The following is a 21,734-nucleotide window of genomic DNA, read 5'->3' as shown; positions in this document are numbered from 1 at the left end:
CCATCATCTGTCCTCGGGTGGTAGGAGATACATGTTCAGGTTTTAAAGATGTTAAGTTTCTCCAGCAAGCCTGTCCCTTGATAACAGGGGGTAGTAAGTTGACAGAGGAACCTGCGAGAAGATTTCCCCGGGCTTGGAGGCTGAGGTCTTCCAGGCTTGCAGCCTTTGCGTTCTTCTTACCAGACCATACAGTTCAACTTGTGTCGCCGATCTGAGCCGGTTTAAGCATTTAAAAAAAGCTGTTGCAAAGCTGCGGAGGTACCCCTATTTTGAGTTGTCTGTTCAAAAGCCACTGCGTTTCCTGTGTTTTGCATTAAGTCACTTGGCTGGGGAAGGCAGCTTCCTGTCTGATAAACATAAAGACGAGGCATTTGGAACCGTTTGGGTGACATAATCTAACTGAGCTGGAATAGGGGAGAAGATTTTAGAACCCTCTGGACTGGGTTCAGAGGGAGGTTTTTCATCCCTCCATCCCCAGGTTGTCCCTGGCACCAGGCATGGACTTGACCCCTCGTCCTTGTTGCATGAGTGGAGTTCAGGTCTCACTGGTGCCTGTGCCTGTAAGCCTGGGGACATGGAGGCCCAGGCAGCCAAAGTTTTAGAATGCCATTTAGTGATCTCTCCATTGTGCAAAACATGGATGCTAAGTACTTGTTTGGGAATCTCTGGGGTAAGAAAGTTGGTGGCTGGGAGCTATTTTAAAGTTTTAGTCTGTTAATATTTAAGAGCCAACTATTGGGTATAAGGGTATTGATCCCAGATTTCTTGGCCAAGGCAATCATCAGAGACTCCTTGGGCTCCTGCTGTGTGGCCTGCCTTGTTCTGGGCCTGTTGGGGCTTCAGCGGGGATGAGGGCAGAGACCCTGTCCCTGGCCTGAGGAGCCTTACCCTCTATTAGGGAGTTGGGACACTGGGACATGGGGCAGCTCGTGCCACCCTGAGTGAGTGGAGATTTCTGGGCGTCTTCATCTGGCTTCCTGGGGGTTAGAATCACCTGGAGGAGGAGGGAAGATGGGGAAGGTGGGCAGGGAAGGAAGGAAGAGACTCTGGTGGAAGGGCACTGGCCTGGGAATCAGGAGGTCTGGGTTGACATCCCAGCTCTGCCAGGAATAGTTATAGCAATAATAGGAAGAATTAAGTTTTCCTGAGCACGTGCTATGTACCAGGCACTGTGCTAGTGCTTTCACATGAATTCTCTCCCTTAAATTGTCCCTCATTCCCAGGAGGTAGGAAGTTATCCCCATTTTACAGATGAGGAGACTGAGCAGAGATTCTGACTCTGGCTCTCTGACTCCAGACCCCTGGGTGACCCTGCAGATGCCCTTCACTCCTGGGTTTGCCCTTGCCTCACTTAACAGTGAGGGGCTGGACTGGTCCCCGAGGCTGCCTTTCTCGCCAGTGGCCAAGAATTCCTGAAGGGAGCAGAATGGGGCTCCCTGTGCAGTTGGCTGCTCAGAGCGAGGTTGCCAGTTCACGGTGTTGCCTTGGCTACTGACTCCACCTTTAACCTCAGCTGTTGGAAGGTGTGTCCTAAGGGAGGGCAGCATAAATCCCAGTTGCTGTGCCTGCTGGCGATCTGGGCCTGGCTGGTCTTTACTGGGAGCCAGCCAGCCAGCCAGCCAGAGGGCCTGCCACTATCTCAGTAGTGGGCTTTTCCTGACGTCAGCCGACTTGCAAACTTGCATTCCTTCCTGCTTCATCCGTCCATCTGTCATCATCCACTCACCACTCCTCAGAGCTTACTGTATGTGCTGGGTGCTAGGCTGTGTGCTGGGGATAAGGAGGGGAAGGAGTCTGGGAGCCCTTGTTTCCAGGAGCTATTGGTGTCTCACCAGAGTGCTGGCGGCCCAGGCGGGTCTGAGAAGGCTACCTGGAGAAGGCGGCATCCGAACTGATGGCAAGGTAGGCACAGGGCACAGCACGTCCAGGGAATAGCGCTAGGACTTTGTTCAGTTTCTCAGACTTTAGGGGAGCGTTGTTCAAGGGTGATTCAGGTCGCCGAGGCCCTCTGAGTCACCCTGGGCCAGTAAAAGATTTCCTCTCCTCCTTAGTGGCTTCAGGCCCCAGCCCCATCTCGAAGCCCCTTACGTAGCCCAGATGGCCCATTGAGGCCCATTTCCCTCTGCCATTTCCTGGGAAATGTGGGGGTGCAGGATTCCACTCCCTGGTCCTTAACCTCTCGGTGGCTCTGGGAATTCTGCCTGTGCCCTCTGGCTGTGGGGTCAGCACACTGTTCCCAGCTGAAAGATTTGTGATGAGATGTTTCATGGAGTGTTGAGAGAGACAGTCATTACTGGAATTGGTTCCCTTTTTAAACTAAAAGGAAGGGAGGAGGGTTTCTTTATAGCACAAACAATATAATAACAGAGCTGGCAAGAAGCAAATTTACCCCTCACCCCATCCACTCTGTGCATCTTTCTGGGTTTCCTGTCCACATATATGCATGTTTTACAAAATTAAACACTAAAATTAAATATTAGATACTATCGTGTGTTCTGACTTAGTGCTGTAACATAAATCTCTCTGTGTTGCAACAGCCTCCGCAATTATTATTTTAATGGCTATGCTATGGTCCGCGGTGGGAAAGAACCATTATTGGCTTTGCCAGAAAGTTCCATGGGTTTTATTGAGTCTTTTAGAAATTCATCCATTCAGCAACTATATCCTGAGCATCTGTTCCAGAAACTGCGGGCTGGTTAGGATGTAGATGAGTGAGATGTCCCAAGCCCTGCCCTCCAGGGGCTCACAGTCTATACCCAGGGGAGAATCACTTCACTTTGTTGTGGGTCGTGATGGAGGCGAGCCCAGGAGAAAGTGGCAGCTCAGACGGCTGGTTTGAGTTGATGAAAAACAGGTAAAACCACTTTGTCATTAGTGATGAGACAGCATAGGAACGTGGACCTGGGAGATCTTTTTGGACTCACTGGAGGGAAATCTTCAATGCACCCCCTTCCCGAGCGGTTCGTGCTGGCCTGGGCCAGAAAACACACGCTGAGGGGACATGAAAGACAGAGGCTCCAAGGGACCTTGTCAATGCGGAGGCTGCGGAGGCTGCGGAACTAGCCCCTGGTCCCCACAAGGGAGGCCCATTGGCGACCATGGGTGGGAGGCAGCTGAGGGTGGGCTGGGGAGGCATACACACTGTCCAAAGCCAGGCAGGCCACTCGGGCTCTGCGGTGGCTCCTGCCTCTGGGGAAGGAACCAATTGTAGCAACAAGTTGCCACAGTGTAGTTTTGTTGTAAAGAGGAAGTTTCAGAATCCTAGTGGCTGCTTTTGAGCAGATAGATGTTTACAACAGAAAAGGAGTTACCGCAGCAAGGGGAGGAGGTGTGTGGTCAGAGGCCTAGAAACTGGGATGCAGAGTCTTCGTGCTGGTGTTTTCTTTCCTTCCAGATAAATGGCTTCCTTGCTGTGGTTTCTTTCCTCTTTCCAGCCCCCCACTGTCCCTGTCCCCTGAGCCCCAGCTCCTGGCTCAAGGGAGACTCACTTGAATTCTGCTATCTTCCCAGAGAGCAGGATAGAAGTTCCCCACCCCACCCCACCCCACTGCACCCCATCGAGGGAGTGAGAGGGAAAGAGAGGGGCAGGGCAGGCCCCGAGCGTGGTCACTGGACACCTCCATGCTCCTGTCTGTTTCAGGTTTTGCTGACCTCGTCAGGTCCTCTCTCCAGGCTACAGTGTGGATTTGGATCAGTACAAGGTCCATGGGTTTGAGGTTTGGGTAGGAGAGCTCTGTCATGGTCCTCAATGTACGCCCTCGCCACCCAACTACACACTAAAAAGACCAAAACCAAACCCTAAACCTTAACCTAGCCTTACTTTTTGTGTACTGACTTATAATTAGTAATAAGAATAAAGCATTTGCCGAGGCTTCCAGCACTTAGATTATAATGTTCCCTGGTGGTCGAGGTGAGGCCCCTTGTGTATCTTTTTAAATCTCCTGTCACCTTGTGTACCCTACTGTTTGGTGGTGATTACAGGCTGGAGCTTATCTTTGCATTTATGCTATTTTAAATTATTTGCCAGCCTTCATATTGGAGCAGGAGAGGTGGGTACAGGAATAGAGAATTAGATGAAGCAGAAGGAGGCAGCAGGGCGTGGGCCAGGGAGTGGGCGACTCTAGAAGCAGCAGCTGGGTTTAAATCCCATTTTCACTCAGTTTATTTGTTCATTAAATATGTATCGCATGCGGGCTGTGCGCTGGAGACTGTTTAGATGCTGGCGATACAGGATTGAACACAAGCAGCCAAAGTCTGCGGTTGCCTTTTTAAGTCGGGAGAACCAGACATCGGTCAGACAAACCAGCTCACCGTGGCAGGTCAGGATGGTGTTTGTGCCGCAGAGAATGATGGTCAGGTGAAGAAGGCATGTGCAAAGACTCAGACTCAGGTCCGCTTAAATAACATTTATTTCTCACAGTTCTGGAGGCCAGGAGCCCAAGATCAAAGTGCCTGCTGGAATGGTTTCCTCTGAGGTCTCTCCCAGACTTGCAGACGGCCGCCCTCTTGCTGCCTCGTCACGCAGTCTTCCCTCTCTGCACCCATCCCTGCTGTGTCCCTGGGTCCAAACTTCCTCCTGTTATGAGGACCCCAGTCAGGACCACTAGGGCCCACCCTGATGGTCTCATTTCAACCTAAATACCTCTTTAAAGACCCTGTCTCCAAATACTATCACATTTTGAGGTCCTGGGTGTTAAGGCAGCAACATGTGGGTTTGGTGGGGCACAGTTCAGTCCGTAAGAGGGGAGACGGGAGTCGGGGGTGGTGTCAGTGGAGGTCTGGTCTCATCCAGGGGTACTACTGGTCCCCCTAGGACTTCTCTCTCTGCTTCACCAGTTGTTTGTTTAATTGCTTTAAGCCCCAATTTGCTCATCTGTAAAATCTGGTTACTAAAACCCATCTCTTAGTACCCTTTGGGCAGCAACAGTGTGGAAGGCACTCAGGTGCAGTGTCACGTTTGTGGAGGGCCCCCAATAAATGTCAGTCCCACACCCTCTCCTGCCCCACCCCAGGATGGGCTGCCTGGCTGTTCCCAGATCCCAGGTTGCTCTGCCTTCCCGACTCAGGTGATGGCGTCCCTGCCCATTCTTGTGGACAAAGTGTTCTTGGGGATGGCTTCTCCTCTCTCGTGAGCCATAAACTGTTTTTACACGAGCAGGGGAAAGCACTTGTGGAAAACTGGTGCAGGATTATAAAGTTAAAATCCCAGTTGCTGGCCACAGTGTTCAGTGGCTGCTGGGGAGAATGTCTGTCAGCATCCCCTGCCCCGCACTGGGCTCTGTCTTAGCTCTTCTCTACCCTACTTGCTGGTGTCTCTGCCCCTGTTAGAGGCTTAATATATGCTTGAGGAACAGGTGATGTGTTCATACTGGAATGTGGTTGTCAGCAGCACTGTCACTTAGCTCCGTGTGACCTTGGGTGGATGGCTTCATTTCTGGGTGGTCTGAGGCTTCACCACCATGATGTGGTTATGTCTACTACTTATGTAAATAGGCAGGGGGCCCTCGAGCCGGACCCTCTGTCCTCATCCCCATTCTCCCCCTTGCCAGTTGTTTGACCTTGGGGGAGTCATGCATCCTTGTCTGTAGAGTGAGGAAGATAACTACCGTGAGCATTTTGGTGCTCAGTAAAGTTTAGCTTTATTATTTCTTTGTTTTATTTCTACACAACTTGGCCAGCACAGTGCCAGGCTATCTATTATAAAAATCTCCTTTCATCTATTTTTAACAAACGTATCTTAATCTATTTTTTCTATCACTATAAAGCTTGAAGTCACACTCAGGTTATTACAGTCAAAGTCCACCAATCCCACTACTGGGGTATTAATGAGCCCATTTTAGAGCTGGGAAGATTGAGGCTCAGAGAACCCAAGTGCCTAGCCCCAGGAGGCAAGTGAGAGATCTCAGATCCTCTCCCTGCTCCTCTAATTTTCAGGCTGGTTTTCCATGTCTGCTTCCGTGGCCTCTCCTGCCTTCTCATCCCATTTAACCTGCTATATGGATAATATTTCCGAAGCAGGGGCTGGTAGACTTTCATATTTTTGTACACAACCTTAATGCAGTGACTGTCCTGGCGCCTTGCCGGGGCCAGCTGTAGACTACACCCTCCCTGCTCCATCATCACACATCAGTGGGCAGCAGGTGCGGGTGGTCAGCCAGGTGTGAGGGCTCGGCTCAGCCTGGCTCCTGCGGGGAACCTTAGCTGCTCCCTCTCAGCCTTCCAGTGCCGCCACCCCCTTCTCCTGGCTCCCCAGCCCGCTGTTCCCAGCCTGCCTTCTGCCCAGAGCCGGGCCTGCCACCCACCAACTGTGTCCTATGCTTGCCAGGGTGAGGAGGAGGTGGCTGTGTCTCGCCAAGTGCTCATGAAAAATGCCTCATTACAGGATTAATTACTTGCCGCCACCAAGCACTGTGGAATTCACGAGGCCCCGTCCCCCAACTTGTCTCTCCTCCTCCCTCCAGACCTACCTGGACTTAGTTCTGCCACTTTCTGGCTGGCACTTGAAACCTTGTGTCCTGGAGGAAGGAATAGACAGTGGACTGAAGATCTGGCAGCGAGCGTCCCTCCCCGCCACTTACTAACTTTGTGTCCCAGAGCCCTGGTGTCCTTAAAGTGAGGACACCTTGGGGACCCTGTGCCGAGGGCTCTTCCAGGTTGCAAACTCCTGTGCAGATCTTCGCGGACCATTGTTTTAGAGGCTGCAAAAGGATAGCTCTCTTTCCCTTTAAAACAAGTCTCAGGCTTTAATTATCCTTAGGTTGAAATAGCGGAGTTCCCCCCTCCCTTCTGGCTTTTAGGCAGGAATCTGAAGAATGTGATTCTCCATTGGGGACCTGAGCAAAGATCAGGGGCTGGGGCGGGATTCTAGGCCCTTCCGGGGCTTTAGCTGGCGGCCTTTTGTGCTCCTGGACCTGGGACATTCCACGCTGGTCGCTGGTCGAGGTGAAGTCTGAACTAGAGACTCCTGGGTGGGATCTGCAGGGGACAGGTGGGAGGCATGGGGGAGGTAAACACTCCCCACCCCAACACTCGTGTCTTAGAGAAAGCAGGTTAAAGGGGTTTGCAGAGGAAACTTGTCCGACTTGAGGGGGTTGGTGGCAGCCAGGAGGTCCACGTCTGCTTTGGTTCTAGGTGGCAGGGAAGATCGCAGGTCACCCCAGGCTCATTTCCCTTCCTGATCGATCGATGGATTGCTAACTGCTGTTCATCAGGTCTCACCAGCCTCGTTGGCTGCTCTGTGCCTTTGCTGCCTCCCTGTGTGCTCAGGGCCCGGTGGGTAGGTGCAGACCCCTAGGGCATAGACATCAACAGCTACTACTTGTGCCCTGGAGTGAGTCCCCCAAACATCCCGGGCTTCAGCTTCCTCACCTGCAAATCAGGAGACAGCAAAACCTACCTCTGGGTTGCCGTGTGCATGGGTGAGGTCTTGTGGGAGAAGCACCCAGAGCTAAGTGTCGGGGCGCTCCTGTGACGTGGACTTTGAGGTTCTCCTTGTACCGATGAAGGAAGGGCGGTGCAGAATGGTTAAATTCCGTTCCCAGAGTCCCTTGGCCAGTGCCCACATCCAGGTCAGCTTGATGTGTCACATTCTGTGCTGGTCCCCACCCTCTGGGGGGTGTGTGTGCACGTCTGAGTGTGGGGGAGGGGAAGCTCTGCCCAGGGCCGGCTGTTGTGGCCCTACCTGGCTGCTCCCTAAGGCAGGGGCTGCTCCTGCTTCTCTCACCTGCAGCTTCAGCCTTGGCCTCTTGTGGACCAGCCTGTGGCCCGGGGAAAGGAGTGATTCTCGGCGGGCAGTAACGTAAGCATCGGCCAGGTTTCCAGTGAAGGATGTAGTGAGGTCATCCATGGGGCCAGGCTCCCTGCTCAAGGACAGCTGGGTTGGCTAGCCCTTCAGACACAGGTGCTATCCCAACCTGCTCGAGGAACTGTAAGGTAGTTTTTCTGTAACGTGTGAAATAAGCAGTTTTTATCTTCACTCCATGGCTCATACTTAGATCATTTGCCCCCCAGGAGGCCGAAGGCGCTGGGATGCTTCTGGCCCACCGTGGCTTCTCTGGAGAGCTTGGCTCTTCCCTCCCCACAGCCTGTGTGCCTGGGGATGGCATTGTGCTGGCTCAATTTTGGAACAGGGAAGAGAGACAGTTTGGTGTCCAGTTGTGGATTTTCTGTTTCTGCCGTCTAGGAGGATCAGAAGAGCGCAGGGGAAGTGACCTCCCGCCCCCACCATCCCAGATCCTCCGCTTCCCACGCAAACTCTCACTGTTGGGTTGTCCTGACTGCAACTCTGCTTCCTCCGACCTCTTTTGTCAGATCCCGCTTAACCCTCAGGAGAGTAATGAAGGAAGAAAATCCTTTCATGTTGCCTTGGTTGAAAAGGAGGCCCCTCCACTGCCCCTCTGCCTTTGAGCTGGTAACCAGGGGGCTCCTAAAAGTCCAGGGACTGCACTTGAGGGTCTCTGTGATCCCCTAAGATGGTACGAAAAGGGCTCACAGCCTTCAGCCGGTTCTCAAAGGGGTCTTTGATGGCTGGAAATGTTAAAAACCACTGGTCTAGAGAGATGGGAACTTTGGGTTTCCTGTTTATAGAGCCTGTGTGTGTATGTGTATAAACAGCTATGTGGTGTTTATTACAGGGTTGGGTGACACTGCCCCAAGGATGCCAATATGTGGAGAGCACCTTCCTAAGGCAGTGGCCTTCCCTTCTCATCTGATTTATATCAAGCCTTTAACATCGTATCACTTCTGGGCGTCTTGTTAGTGTGGGGCTGGGGCTGGAGCTTTGAGGGGTGATGTTTTGATGGCAGCAGATTTAATCTGCTGTTACTCCACATACTGAGGAAACTGGGCTCTTCTTTCTTTCTGTCCTCGAGATCTTCCACCTGGACTCCAGGTCCTCAAAGGATGTTTCCTAAGCCCCCACATCACTTCACCACCCTGAGCCTCTATCTCTCTTTTTTAAGGGGGACGGTGGGGAGCAGGGACCAGGGCGGGGGCCATAGGATACCTGCCATGGCTTTATTGAGGTTGTTGGAATCAAATGGCGGGAGCAGTGAGAGAGGAACTAACACATGTCAGGTGACTGGGCTGCTACGGCTGCCATTTTACTAAGGTTTCTCACGGCCCCTCCCCCATCCTCACTTTGGCTTTGGACCTGAGCTTCTGCATGGCCTGACTCACTGTGACCTTGGGCCAGTTGTTGAACTAGTCTGAGCCTCATCTACCCAGTGAAGCTTGAGTCAGATTGGTGTTTCTCAGACTGTCAATGGAGACTCACTGGTGGGATGTGAGATTACTGGTGGCAACCAACAGTTTTAGAAATAAAATAGACTCGAATGGAACATGTCGGAGTGCATAGTGCGTATATATCATTTTTTGAAGCGTTTGTTTGACACAATTGTGTATATTCATGATAAAAAGCTTAAAATCTTTTTTTCCTACTGTGGCTTGAGATTAAAAAAAATGTTGGTGCCCCCCTCCCCAGGTGAGATGCTCTGGGGGAGTTCCTTTCAGCCCTGACTGTGTGGTTCCTGCCTACAGGTCTGAGCTGAGCTGGGTCTCCCCCGCCACTGCAGCCAAGCCTGTAAACGGAGCTCCTTGCAAGATCAAACTCTTTAACTGAAGTTCTTTACCAAATTCTGGGAAATGAGCTGCATTCCTGGGGCAGAATAAATCATGTTGAGTGAGGCTAGGCAGGATGTGACTTCAAACCCCCTGAAGTGGGCTGAGTGAGGGCAGCATTTGTGACTGACTCATTATGAGCTAGCTCAGTGGCGACACAGGCTTCTTGAGAGAGGAGGCAAGATTGTTGGGGAGGGCAGCCGGCAGGCCCGGGGCGCCGCCAAGCACCGCTCCTCCCTGAGCTCATTTTGGTCCTCACAATAGTTCTGTGAGTTGAGCAGTGCTCTGACCGCACTGCAGAGACCGGGCTGTCAGCTCCATCCTCTGGGGGCTGCACTGCTGTCCGCTCTTCTGTCCTCATGGCTGTCCTGGGGGGCACCTGGGAGCATCTCCATTTTACAAAAAGAGGGACCGAGGCCCGGGGGCCCAGTCAACCTGGCCAAGTTTGTTCTGTTAGTCAAGTGGTGGGTCTGCAATTCCCCAGCCAGTCTGGCTGCCTCCTGAGTGATTTCTTTCTGAGATGTCTTCTGTAAAGGTCATGAATAAATTAGCACCATTCGGAAGGTCTCTCCTTTCAGCAATGCAACTCATGATCAGAGTCGACTTAAAGGACCGCTTGATCAATTCAGCCGGATTGTTGCTGACCTCTGGCCAGTCCTGTGTCTCTTGGAAACAAAATGGACATTAGTGTCCATCAGATTTAGCTGGAAGGGTGGCTGGGAATGAGGATGGAGGTATGATCTCAATGGCCACAGAGAAGCCTTGGCCCATCCTGGGCCTTGACTGCCTTGTCTGCTAGTGAGAATCACTTAGGTTTGGAAAATAAGATGCAGGATTATTGGGCTTAACTTTAGGTACTTTTAGAACTGGTGGCAGAGAAGCTGATAGAGGGCTCAGTCGGTCCTTGGAGTTTGGACCTTTTGGGAGACTGGAACCTTCCCCATTTCTTCAGTTCACCAGGTATCACTCAGCACCTATACAGGTTAGACATTGTGAGCCAGGGGTGACTGGGACCCATCATGGCCTTTGTGCTCTCAACCCAGTAGGAAGGGGATTGGGATGGCTATTGGTGGTAGCAGCTGTGGTATTCAGGGATTTTGTTTACTTTTTGTATTATTTAAACATCACTCAGGGTGGGGGAGGATGTAGCTCAAGCAGTAGAGTGCTTGCCTGGCATGTACAAGGTTCTGGGTTCAACCCCTAGTATCTTCTTTAGAAAATAAATAAATAAATGAACCTAATTACACCCCCCCCCCAAATTTAAAAAGTTAAAAATAAATTAATTTAAAAAAAAAAGCATCACTCAGAATAGAAAGCTGCCGGAGGCCTGGTGGGTCCTGGCTGAGTGGTCTTCAGTCTTGTCTGATCTTGGATTGGATTTCTCAGCCGTCCTGATGTGGACTCAGGAAACCAGCATGCTGTACTTTCCCATTGAGACAGCGGGCCGTGTAATTAAATCTTCTCAGTATGCTTATTTTTCTGCGTTGGGCTTCAGCAAACTGTGCTCGCATGCTCAGGGAAAGAAAAACCATCCCATCGGCAGAACCAAAGGGAAGGAATAACTTCACAGCAGGAATCTGAAGGTTTGCATTGCCCCTCGTGCCTGCGTATGTGGGGTGCTCTCTTGGGCTCAGGAGATGCTGTCTGTTGGAAGGGCAGGGTGATGTGTTCAGTGACAGTTCCTGACGGGAAGGCAGCCAAGCAATTCTGTCAACCTTGTCAAACCTGGGGGTGTATTTGGGGTGGGGGGGATAATTTGTGCCTGGCGATTTGGGAGAAGACACCACCCTTGTATCTGAAGTGACTTGCCTCTCTGCAGTTGCTCCTGGGTGGCTGAGTGGAAGCTCATTACTGAGTAGGTGAGGCACATGTGTGACCTCACTACACAAATATTGAACCAATTAAAAGCAAAGGTCCAGTGCAGATGACTTACCTGCAGATCCAGCCAGCGGCTGCCTGCCCCGCCTTTCCCGGGGGTTGGGTGAGAACTGCATTGCTCATGTGCCTGCCTGCCCCCTTTCCTCCACACCAGACTCACATCTTCTTTTCAGCTCCCCTCTGCTTACTAAAACAACCTAATTGGAAATCATGCCTTTGATGGTAAAGCCAGTTAATTAGTAGTTTACATTTTAAAATAATGATTTAAAATAACAAGTTTTAATATCTTACACAGCCTTGCTGTTAACTACTGAAAAGGTTTTCCAAAAATTTCATTTCTAGGTAAGACCATTGCAATTGGAAAATTTTTGAAACTGTTTCCAGAGAAAGTCTAAGCATATTCTCCTGGACGGGCAGGTTCCCAGAAGACACAATATGAGCTGTAAGCCCATGTGTTCTAAACGGTCAAGTTCACTTCCACAAGCATTGACTGAGGACCCCCCTCTCTGAACATTGTGCTCACCTGAAGATGGGGTGGTGGGGGCTGGGGGAGGACCATCTCTGCCTTCAAGGAGTTTTAGGGACAATGGGGACAGGCAGAGAGCAGTGGTTCTGGTATAAGGCAGACTGCTGGAGCAGGCCTGGGGATAGGAGGGAGAAAGAGGAATAATATACTTGATGTTAGGAAAGACTGCCTGGGTGACTGGAGGACCATGATGGAGCCGCGGCTGGAACAGGGGTCTCTGGCAGGGGACAAGAGAGACAGGGCTGGAACGATAGTTTGAGGTATTGGTTGAGGGAGCTGGTTGGGCTCTAAGGGCCTTAGGGAGGTGGGAAGGGCTGTCTTCAAACTCTGACTGCTTCCTGCCCTGAGTAGTTGATTGATTGACTCATTAAGAATGTGGCTTGTGGCCCTGAGGACAGGATGATATCTTACTGGAGGAGACCCAGTTGGGAACTGTGGTCTCTGTGACATATGATGCTGGAGATCTATGCCCGAGACACTTGGGTAACAGTGGCTGGAGAGGTCCTGGGATGCCGGGTGACTTCTCACCTAGGAGGGGATGACCGCGGTAGGCACCGGCTGCCGGGGCTCCCCCTGCGCCCGGCTGTTGGGAGAAGCAGCTCAGAGGGTGGAGTCTGTGCCTCATTGTCCCTCTCTCGTGGATGTGATCACTTTCTCCCTTGCCTTGTGCAACGCTTTCTCTTCTCAGGCTGGAACTCCCCTCCTCGCTAGTTCACGGTACTTCCCAAATGCTGACTTCTTGCCCCCTTAAATTGAGGTCAGGGAGGGTGATCTCTTTAAAGTACAAATCCAATGATGTCATCCTCCCCCACCTCCCCTTGTCCCTAGAATAAAGTCTGAATTCCTCAGCAAAGCTGATAAGATTCTGGGTAAGCAGCGGCACACATCCCCACCCCACCCCCTTAATCTCTAGTTACTCCTCCCATGCCCTGCCCCCCCCCCGCCCCTCAGTAGGAGGCGGGAATCTCCCTGCTAAATTCTGCTGTCTTTGATGGTCTGGGTTCCTTGGGTACAGGCCCTGCATCTCACTGTTCCCTGGGGCTCTTAGGAGTCCTGGGAAGACTCTCCATGTGGCCTCTAAGGAGGGAAGGGCAAAGGGGGTGAGTTCTGGGGCTCTGGTGCTAAATTCCTCTCCGGCCTGTCTCTGGTCTGGTTTTCTTATCTGCTGAGCATCAACACAGGCTTGGGTTGGAATACTGCTAATGGAAACAAGTCCCAGCTTCTTCTGTAAGCAAACAACATTCCTGAGGTGGAGAGGGGAGGGGGCCCACCCGGTGTCCTCCCGTTCCTCTGCAGCTTCTGGGCTCTGGGCAGCTGTGAGGCTCCTCCCCCTTCATAGCCTGGGGAGACTGAGCACCTTAGGGTGGGAGGCTGCTGTAAGGTTGGCCCTGGGTGGCTGAGTGGCTGAACTGTAGATAACTGTTCTGACAGCCCCTGTGTTCTGTGCCCATTTCTTGTTTGAGCCTGGATAACAGCTGCCCAGTAAATGATGTCCGCAGGGTCACACAGCTGGTCAGAGCCAAGCCAGACTCAAATCTAGCTCTTCTGCCACATACCCCATGCACATCCCACCAGAGTAGCATTTCCCAGGCCAGTGTCGAGAAATATTTTTCCTGCAGGATATTCCTGGGTGTGAAGCCTAAGTGGACAATGTGAAGCGGTTTTCCTCATGCAGGCTTTCCAGATCCTTTGTGTGCATCATGGCTCTGCAGGATGGCCATGGGCAACTGCAGCCCTCCTGGGCCATGAAACCCTCTTCTCTCGTGCAAATCACTGTGGCTGGGAGTCACTGGATTGTACCACATTGTTCTGTGTGGACTAGCATAACCTGGAGAAAGAGTCACCAAGCTTCTGGAAGGTTTTCCTAGGCCCCAGCTATCATTCCAGGAAGGATTAGGATTAATCCGGTCAGGAGGTCAAGACAGAGGAATTGGGAGGGGAGTTCATGGTAAGTGTCAGATTCTTTGCTGGAACCTGAGTTACAACTCCTCCTATGGTAGGTATTTTTTCTCTTTCTGAAGCTAGGAAATTGTGGTGTTTCCAGCTGCAAGATCATAGGAATCATGAGTAGGGGATTCAAACCCAGGTCAGTCTGACTCCAAATTCACGTCTGTTCCATTCCATTCCATTCCATTCCATTCCATTCCATTCCATTCCACAACGGTGCGTTACAAACACTTATCTTGGGATTTGCAGAGTCAGTGCCCCACATGGCAGTGGTTTCTCCAAGTTTGGAGTTGGTACCAGGGAACGTGCCTGGAGTACTTGCTTAGCAGATGCAGACCGAGCAGCAGGAGAGGCAGGAAGGGCAACTGAGGACTTTGCCTGGATCCCAACGAGGGCAGAGGCCACGCAACCCCAGCTGAGGTCCTTTCTGGTACGTCTGGTGGTAGACGGTAGATGCCTCTGCCTTGGTTAATCAGAGGATGCTAGCTGGTTCCAGGAAACAGATGATTTATTCAACTGTATGCAGAGCTTCTTGGGGAACCAATAAATAATCTTTAGTACTGTTTCCATTTGTGGAATTGAAAGCCTCAGTATGCATTTCTTTCCCTTCTTGCTTGGGGGATATAAAAATTAGTGCATAAGTGGCTTGGATTTTGTATCAAATGAGGTGGCTGAGACCCTTGTGTGTGCTTTCAGCTCGACTCTCCTGGGCCCTTCAGCTCTTTTCCTCTCTGGCCTCTTTGCACAGCTCAAGGGGATTTTTCCAGCCTCTTTGAAACCTTCCCTTTTGCTCCATCTGCCTCCTCTTCACCATGTTCCTTATTCATTCATTCCAGAAATGTTGAATTGAGCACCTGCCCCAGGTCAGGCATTGCTCTAGACATTTGAAATTGAGATGAATGAAAGCTGGTCCCTGTCCTCAGATAAAACTGCACATAGTGACAATCCTGCTGTTTGATGACTGCAGTGGAGACAGGACAGAGGACAGAGGCAGGGGAGGGACACGCGAGACGTCTTTTCACAGCAATCAAGGAGGGCCTTACAGAAGATGGAGTGTTGAGCTGAGATTTGAGAGAGGGTTCCTGGTGCAGCGGACACCGCTGCTTTGAAGGCCTGAGGGCAGGAGCAGAGTGGGACAGGAAGGAAAGGATTATGAGGAGCTGGGGCTGGCTCTGACTGCAGCAGAAAGGAAGGGCAGGGGGAGAGGGAGGGCTGGGAGCACGGAGGAGATTAATGGGTAGGGTCACCCAGGGCCTACTCACTGTGCAAGGATGATTAGATTTTATTCTGGGGAAGCCCTTGAACTGTTGTGAATAGGCAAGTAATATCAATAAATGAGGAAGTAGCCTGAATCGAAATGGAGCTGCTGAGTCATCCTGAAGGCAGTGAGGAGGTTGTTGGAAGGAGGTAGAAGGTGCAGGGGAAGAAGAGCAGCTATAACAGCCCAGGAAGGAGGGGACGCAGGCCTGGTTGGTCTAGAGTGGGCACCGGTCATAAGGTTGGTAGAGGGCTTGCCAAGCCACCAGGGAGGAGTTTACAGTGACTTTCTTGGGTGACCAGATGGACAGTGTCATAGCCAGAGCTGCAGACCCGGAAGAGAGTGAAGGTTTGGCCGGGAGGGGTGATGGTTCTTGTGGATCCCTCCAGGTGGAGGCCCCCCTTGGGTGGGTGGGAGACATTCTTCTGGATATCATCCCTGGGACTAATCCTGATTTGCCAAAACCATCCAGTAAACAGCATTTGATGGATTTCCCAGGATGCTGGGGCGAGCTGGCACAGTCGTGGGAGCCCCCCACCTCCCCCCACCCCCACAACGTGGCGGCTTCCTGTCTTCCGTTAATCACCTGGACCTCCTGATGCTGGTGAACTTTGCTTATGAGTCACTGGTTGAGCTGCCGTGTTGGAGGCTCTGAAGGAGATTCATGTCCTACCTGATTTTTTTTTTTAAATTGGGCATTTAGGAATCTTTAAAGTACAGTCCAGTAGTGATCATATCCCTGAAAAGACAGTGTACTACAAGGGACAGGCCTTCCTTGGTGACAGTGCCATCCATAATGGTCATCGTTCGGGTCCTGGGGGTCATTTTGCTCTGAGGACTTCTGTTTTCAGATTTGGCTTGTATAGTCCAGAGTTGGGTGAGAATTCACGTAGCAGAGGCCTAGGTCCCTGATGCAACATTTGCTCATACTAATCCCTTAAGTCAGCGGTTCTCAACTGGGGGCAGTTTCCCCCCTACTCCCCACCTTTGGCAACGTCTGGAGACATTTTTGGTTGTCAAAACTGGGGACCAAGTGCTACTGTTGTCTAGTGGGTAGAGGTCAGGGATGCTGTTGAGTATCTCACAATGCCCAGCAGGGCCCTCACCACAAAGAGTTACCCGGCCCCAAGTGTTCATACTGCTGAGGTTGAGAAGCCCTGCCTCAACTGACCACATAATTTCCTAGTCCGTGAAAAACGGCACCTCTCCTCCCTTGGCCTGGAATACTTTTTGACCATTTCTTCCCCTCCCCCATCAATATTCCACTGATCTTCCAGGACCCAGCTGAAATGTCACCTCCCCCATGAAACACTCCCTTGAGCTTCCAAGTTTTCCATTGTATTACCCCTTTCTCTGTTCCTAAAGCAAGTTGCTTGTTCCTCTTCTTCTTTTATTAAGTCTTGATTGGTGGTTGGTTGAATCCGAAGATGTGGGACCCGGCTGAACTTCCTCTTCATCCATATGGCCCATCTGTCTGTTGGGTGCCCACCACATTTGATGTTGAGTGAAAGGGACAGAAAACCAAGGAGCTTGCTCTGCCCACACTATGTAAAGCCCCAGACTGACACTTCTCTAGTGATAAATGTGTCTGTTCTGTTGTCCCACTGCGTTATAAGCTCCTTGGGTCCTTAACACTTTTGTCACAATGTTTTTACACATAGAGCCTCAGAATGTGTTAGTTGATTGAACAAGTAAATCTAATGGGTTTGAAAATTTCTATGTTATTTCAGCAGCTGCTTTCATAGACCCTTCCTTAACCGTGGAACTCAGACACATTGATAAGTTTCATTTAACTTGAAAGCACTGGCTATATGGGGAAAGAGAAGGACTGTGTTTACTGTGCTCCCTGGGATCGGGGTGGGGATTAAAAAAAAAAATCATACAGGCCTGATTGCATACATCAGTGACTAAGCTGTAACAGGGCTCCGGTGTCTGGGTTGAGGGCGCGGGTCTCTGAACTGGAACCTGGGCGCAGAGAACTTGAATGGCTCCGCCAAGGTCACAGCCCTCACTTTCTTACTTTTAGCTCTGGCTGAATTTAAGGTGGAAGTATGAAGAGTCCCTTGTACAAACCAGTGCGAGGACATGGAGTTTGCAGCCTCGAGTTGGCATAATTAATGTCTGTTTTACTGGTTTGCTTCCCCAGGGGCTTCTCAGTTCGTCTTCTCCCCCACAGCCCCAGAGAGCTTGCAGGAAGGTGGTCTAAGTGGAAACCACAGGGCATTGCAACTGAGAGGCCCTGAGTTTGAACCTGGGTTTGGTGACTTGGCCGAGCCTCATTTCCCTCATCTGTCAAATGAATCTGATGACAGTATCTTATGAAATGATGGTGAGGACTGAGTGAGAAAATGGACAGCTTACTAGCTGGCCCTCAGTACTTTAGATAAGATAGTAGCTTTAAGACGAGTTGCGATGACTTGAAAGCTCCAAGCCTAGAACTTGGCCCATGGAAGGCTTTACATAAATCCTACTGTCTAGGAATGGAAAAGCTCACAGTGTTTGGACCTCTGATTTGTCCTAGTAGAATAAATTCTGTCTTTAAGGAGCTAGCTGCTTCTTTTCCATACAAGCACCCAAGTAAGTAAAAAGAGAAGTAACCAGAGGGAGGGAGGGGAGGAGAGAGGGAGAGGATTCCTTGGGAAAACAGGAAAGAGTAAAAAATCCAAATGGATCTCTGGGGGGAAGGGGAGAAGGCACATAATCGAGGAATGACATTTTGGGTTGAAAGCAGAGGTTTTTGGTCAACCTATTTACTTTCAGTTTCATCATTTCCTGAGAATCCTAATTTAGCCTCTGGTTGTGTCCTCCCGATTATGGCCTAAAAAGGCAACTACTTGGGTTTCTTGGAGTTGGACTGGCACCCGCAGGAAGCCGGCATGGGAAGGGCCGGCCTCAGCCCCATCTGATCTCCTACTGGGCCAGAGCTGCCTTCTTTCTCCTTAACTCCTTGCTAGCCTGCCGAGTCCCACAGCTTCCCAGGACTTCTGAGGTTCCCTGATCTGAGCCATGAGCTCTCTCCTGCAGTTTTCTTAGTGCTGGTGTGGTTACTGCCACGTGGATACCCTGCCCAAGTGTTTGAGCACACCAGTCTACCCTCCTAATACATCTTGGGGCCATAAAAATGCCCAGATGTTCCTTTGCTCCCATAACTCTACTTGAGAATTTATCTCAAGGTGGTCCACTTGATAAGAGGGAAGGACCTAGTCAGCGGTGGTTTTTGGAAAAAAAAAAAAAAATCACTTTGGAATATTCTGCAGCCATTAAAAGCGATCACCAGCTAGGCCTTGGAGTCAGGGGTCCTGGGTTCGAGTCCTCACCGTCCCAGCTGTTTGAACGAGTGGAGTCACTTCCCTCTCAGAGTCTCTGCGTCACAACCTGCACAGTGAAAGCATTTGGATAAAAAGGTTTAACAAGCAAATCGCGGCCCTGTGGGGAAAAATGGTCAGAATAAGAAGGGAAAGTACGAAATGTGAAACTCCATGCTCTGCCTGTGATAGTTAAAAATCAAGTGTTTCTGTGCACTAGGACTAGAAGGGACCATAAAAAAAAGAGATAATTGATTTTTGCAGGGGAGAGTGTCAGGAATTTGGTGGGGGTGTATTTTTCTTTTGTAATCCTTTATAATACATGTAGATTTTTTTTTCGGGAGTGGGGAAGTAATTAAGTTTGTTTAATTGTTGATTGATTTATTTAAATGGAGGTACTGGGGATTGAACCCAGGATCTTGTGCATGCTAAGCATGTACTCTACCACTGAGCTGTATACCGTCTCCCGTACACACAGTTTAAAAAAAAATTCAGAGGCCGGTTAGCATGGTCCCAGGATGGGGCAGGGAGAAGTTGCTGCTTGCTGGCTGCTGCACTCAGGCCGTCACCTCCGTCGTGTCGTCTCTGTAATGCCCCTTGCTTCATTGCTAACGGCGCTTAACAGTGGCATCTTGCTCCACCTGCATCCTCAGAGGTGAGGGTTAAAGTGTCTGCATCACTGGCCTCCCCACCGGGCACACGTGAGTCAGCAGCTGCTGGGGCCCAGAAGCCTCTCCCTGACACAGGAGGAGATGGGAGCTCAGCTGCAGCCCTGTGGCCCCTGAATCCTTGTACGCGGATATTCCTGTCCAGGTCGGGTGGGAGGGCTCAAATAGAAACCCCGTTGTTTGTCATGGCCTCTGCAGGCCTCCCCCAGGTCCAGCCCATGTATTGATCTTGGCATTGCTGCTAACCCACGTCATTCCAGAAGAGTTGCTGAAACCAAATAGCTCTGTCCTTGATCTGGCCACACAAGGCCCAGCCGTGTTTAATGAAAAGTTCTGCCCAGAGAGAGAGGCACTCAGGCCAGTGGGGACTCCTGCAGCCCCACTATCCACAGGGGGCTTGGCATCCAGCTCTGAGGAGACGTGGTGTACCCCTCTCTCTTACAAGAAGTGTGGCTTGCCCTGCTGGTCTCTGATGGTTATCAGAGGTAGACAGTGCTGGCCGGTACCTGCCCCCCTGCCCTCCCGCTGAGGCCACAAGGTAGGGCAGACTTGGGAGCCGAGGGTGGTGGTTTGGATGGAACTTTTGTCCTGCTTACCTGCTGCAGTGTTCCTGGCCTCCAGCACAGGCTCACTGATGAAAGGGCTGGGCAGTTTACCCAGATTTCCAGCTGAGTGCCGGGGCCTGCAGCCTGCTGGCAGCCTGCATGCTCTTTGCTCTTGGTTCCCCCAGGGTTGGAATCGCCGGGGTGACCTGGAGTCTGATGAGGGCCAGAAGTCACTCTGCTGTCACTGACAGGCCGCTCACTGTGGACCGTAACCAGCTGAGGGAGCGAGAATGCTGAATTTTACCATTGACAGGCCACAGGGTCCACACCAGGAAGGCTCATTCTCAGCCTCCCTGCCTGCCTGCTTGATAACTCTTTGTAAATATTTGTCAAATGTTGTGGGATGCCTTCCCCTGTATTCTGTTTTTCACTCAGCTTATTGACAGTTTCAGCCCAGCTCCAGTGCCAGCCTGACTTCTCTTGCAAGACCCCAGGAACAAGTGTGCTAGGAAGAGTCCAGGCCTGGGAGCCAGGGAGATCTGGGTTAGCCCAGGACTAGGCTGGACGACTCTGGGCAAATGACTTGCCCTCTCTGAGCTGGTTTCCTCATTAGTAAACTGAGGATAATAAAAGCTTTTTTCCAGGATGATGGACGGTTAAGTGAGGTTGTGAATAAATGGGTACTGGGGATTGATGTTGGTAGGTAGGTACTTAATGACTGGCCCTTTCCCCTCGCTGGGCTGGGTCAGTGGAACTCTTAATGAACAGCAGACTTAGGATTTTGGGGGATAAGGTGGACGTGGATCCGTTTTTGCATTTTGATGGGAGACTGCTTTATCCTTTCTGGTTTTGAGGTCTACAGAAAGGCCGAGAACCAGCAGCCGGTGAGGTCCTGTGCTCAGTGACTGTTGCAAGGTCTCGAGCATGGTGGTGATATGATTGGGGAGAGTGGTTTTGGGAGCCTGGATGCTAGGACTTTGCAGAGAACGACTGTCCTGTGGTCAGATGGACGGCAGAGCGGCAGAGGAAAACTGGTATTTACTCTGGCAGAGAGAAGCCTTTGATTTGCTTGAATGGACTGGCCAGTGTGCAAGCAAGGACAGCCCAAAGTGGGCCTGTTTAGCCCCCAGCCCCCAGCCCCAGACAGATGATGAGGCTGGCCAGGTGGTTTTCAGCCATCCCATTCCTGCCTTGCTCACTGCTGCCTAACTCTGGGCCATGTCTGCTTCTCCTGGGGGTGGTCCTTGCAGGTGGATTGTGCCCCTTGGTCCCCGACAGAGGCTGCCAGGGATTGCTTGTGCTGGGAATGTAAACAAAGCCACTGGTTCAGCTTGCTGGGGAGGCTGCCAGGCTCTGCTCCTTGGACTTGCCTTTTCCTCTTTGGGGGCGGGGGGTGGGGGAAGGGGCATAACTAGCAGATTTCCTGAAAAACAGCCTCTCCTGGAGTGAGTCCAGGGAGCCCCTCAGCCTTGATCTGGAAACCATTTAATGAGCCCAGATAAGAAGGCCTGGGCGGCCCAGACTTTCTCTTTTGTTCTCTCCCTCTCAAGCCTCCAGCCTCCTTGGCATCTAAGTTCCTGTTGGGATCTGGAAGCACGAAAGCCTATGTGACCCTGGATTTGGATCTGGGGCCTGGGGAGGGGGTCTTGATCTCACAAGGGAAAAGCCCCTCTGTGTCCTGTACTAGGCAGTGAGCTTCTGGGTTGTTCCTCTGCTGGCCGTGGGCTGGCTCGGTGTTAGACCAGGGTTTCTAAGTCCTGCTGTTGTCAAAGCAGCTGTCCTCTCAGCTGATCTTAGCCTGAGCCTTTGAGCAGGAGTAAATACTGTGGTTAGACTGTGGAAAGACCATGGGACCAAGAGACCAGAGTCCTTCCTGGGTGACCCTGGACAAAGCCCCTTACCTCCAAGGAGCTTCTGTTCCCTCATCTGTACAATGAGATATTAATACGTACCTAACCTACCTTATAGAGTGGTTAAGATGGGGATCTT

The 21,734-nt window shown here is 51.3% G+C and overlaps 1 protein-coding gene across 1 annotated transcript in view; it reads left to right on the top strand.

Moving 5' to 3' along the window:
• Nucleotides 1-21,734, top strand: part of MYH9 (myosin heavy chain 9) — an 86,297-nt gene that overhangs the window by 7,009 nt on the left and 57,554 nt on the right.

Source organism: Camelus ferus, chromosome 12, assembly GCF_009834535.1.
Source record: "Camelus ferus isolate YT-003-E chromosome 12, BCGSAC_Cfer_1.0, whole genome shotgun sequence".
Taxonomy (NCBI): domain Eukaryota; kingdom Metazoa; phylum Chordata; class Mammalia; order Artiodactyla; family Camelidae; genus Camelus; species Camelus ferus.
The sequence above is the reverse complement of the archived record's forward strand: the minus strand, read 5'-3'. Positions and strand labels throughout refer to the sequence as shown.